At 36.8% G+C, this 2,500-nt stretch overlaps 1 pseudogene; it reads right to left on the reverse strand.

Annotated features, from left to right (window-relative positions):
- Positions 1-762: 762 nt before the first annotated feature.
- LOC137994696 (protein-S-isoprenylcysteine O-methyltransferase-like) overlaps positions 763-2,500 on the reverse strand; it is a 3,939-nt pseudogene continuing 2,201 nt past the window's right edge.

Genomic DNA, 2,500 nt, shown 5'->3' on the forward strand with positions numbered 1-2,500 from the left:
GGCTGAAAGTTTCGAAAAGGTAAGTTTTGATCCCTAAAAGTTTCGGGTCACTAGACTTTCAGCTAGGATATCCCAACAGATGAAAAACTTTTAGGGGATAAAAGTATGCCTATATCTACCATTTAAATACCAAAAGACGTTTAACAATGCTACGTTTAAATGGTTTTGAACTATATTCTCGTTGGGTGCCCCTTGTTAGGGCTGGTCTAACCTTGGTTAGCAACTAGAACTAGGTTTGGACAACCCTAACCCTAACCCTAACCCTTGACTTCACCACTACCCTCGTTTTAGCAACGCCGCAATATTTCCCTTAAATTCTGTAAGTCTGTTATCACATTCATTCATTACAGTTGTACGTTCCATTCACTTGTCAAGGTTCGAAGTCAAATGTCACAGCTCCTTTCGTTGTCAAAACAATGGTCGATTTGAATAGCCCTTACGCGTGATGACGTTTGACTAGCTAATTTAACCACCGAGCCTCGAATTCGAAAATCAAACTTGTAAATTTTAGCATGAGCTAAATCTCAAATGACCAAACATGTAAAGAAAACCCCCGTGCAAATAGTATTGCATGTCCAAATGATGTGAATAATGTTTGTGCAAACGAGGCTTGGTGGTGAATTTTGGGCATATTTCGTAATCATGCATATGGACTATTGATTTGGAATTCTCTCTGCCAAGTCAGGAGGGCGGCGGAATTTGAAGAAACGGGGCAAACAGAATGAAAAATAGCTTTCAATTTATTTTCTCTTTCACGTCAGCATGTAAAAAGCAAGAGAAAAAAAAGAATGCTTTGTCTTCTGCTCATAAAATTCCAAACAACCCGGTAATCAAGAAATTTTTTTTGGCAGAACACATAAAATAAAAGTGTAACTGCAGTCAACGACAGTGCAATTCACTAAATGGAAAATTCTCAAGAAATTTACGATTAAAAAAAAACGTCAAGTTCTGTATATAAATAAACATATTCCTATCGTAACAAAGTTATGTCTGTTTCTTCAATTTTTTTTAAGTACTGTAAGAGGGGATCCATAGATAATTTTAGCTTTTTTAAACCTGTCCTTTAAGTTATAAATTTGACATGAAAAGTGTGCTCACATAACAGGAAATGCTTCACTTAAAATCACCCCAGGGTTAAGTGCCAATCCTTCTCATTCATGCTGGGCGTCAGACTAAACCTTTAACAAATGGCACCCCAGAAGCTGGGACTCTTTTCTGATATTCCAGGTATTCATCACGGAAAAAATGTATGAGTGTGATCTCTTCATCATGGATACGCTCATCAAAAAATTTCCAAGATGCCTAGATGTAGCCGACAAGGCAGACTGGATTGATGAGAGTAACTTGAGTTCCTAGAAAATGAAACAATCTTATTATTTAGATGCAAATTTGGTGAAAAAAGTGACAAGTTTGCAAGAGTATGAAGGCCAAAAGCACTAACCCTTCTCCTTGAAGGGCTGGGGGAAGGGTGCAAGCAGTTACACACAAGCCTGAGGTTAATAAATGTTTCTTTAAAATAATATCATTGAATTCTTTGTCTGTCACCTCGACAAAACGGCTTGCGGCCATTTTGAAAAAAATAATTAGGAGATTATCACATAACAATCACCTCAAGACTACACTATTGTACATGTATATATTACTGTATAGTCACCTTACTATAGTGAATGTGATCATCGCAGTTCTGAAGCAAAAAATGAGCAGTTGCAAAAGAAACCTGAAAAAATCCAGGGCTGGCTTGAACTGGACTCGCCCACACTCTCATTGGTCAATAGCTGTGTTTACCCGAGAGTATGTAAACACGACTGTGACATCGCACGAATTTTGATTGGTTATGTGTTGTCAGATGAGCATTTTGATTGGCTGGTAGGATATGAGTGTGTTTCAAGAAAATATGATTCAATCAAGAAGTAAAAACACCCAGCATTTTCCTAGATTATTTTGTCAAATCATTTTTGAGAAATTTTTTATAACAGCAATAGAGGACTTTTTTCTATGTTTACATAGCCTCATATAAATTAACACTCTGGGAGTTGGGAGAATTCTCGACAGTTCTATCTGTCTTGATTTCTCCCAATTCCCCCTAGTGTTTAGATGAGGATTATAATGTCAACACAGAAAAAGTTCTCTATTGCTTAAATAATAGGTGAATGTATCATGAAAAGAATGCATGGAATTTTCATATGTTTGAACTTCGGAGTACACGGGTCTCAAATGAATGACAGTGATTGTTGCAGTTACTAGGAAGAAACTGGGTTTTTTCAGGCTTCTTTAGCAACAACTCAACATTAGTTGCTTCAGCTGCCATGTTCACTTACATGGATACATTATTAACTACAATATTACCCCACAGTTCAAATATATGAACATGTTATATATTCTTTCTATGATATAGTCTGCTTCTTCAAAAGATTGAAGTGATCCTCACAATTATCTTTGCCTCTTACAAACACCTGAAAATTTCAGGCAGCTCAAAGGGATTCCATGACCTGTGCGATGC

The sequence above is a fragment of the Montipora foliosa genome, chromosome 3 (assembly GCF_036669935.1).
Source record: "Montipora foliosa isolate CH-2021 chromosome 3, ASM3666993v2, whole genome shotgun sequence".
NCBI classification, from domain to species: domain Eukaryota; kingdom Metazoa; phylum Cnidaria; class Anthozoa; order Scleractinia; family Acroporidae; genus Montipora; species Montipora foliosa.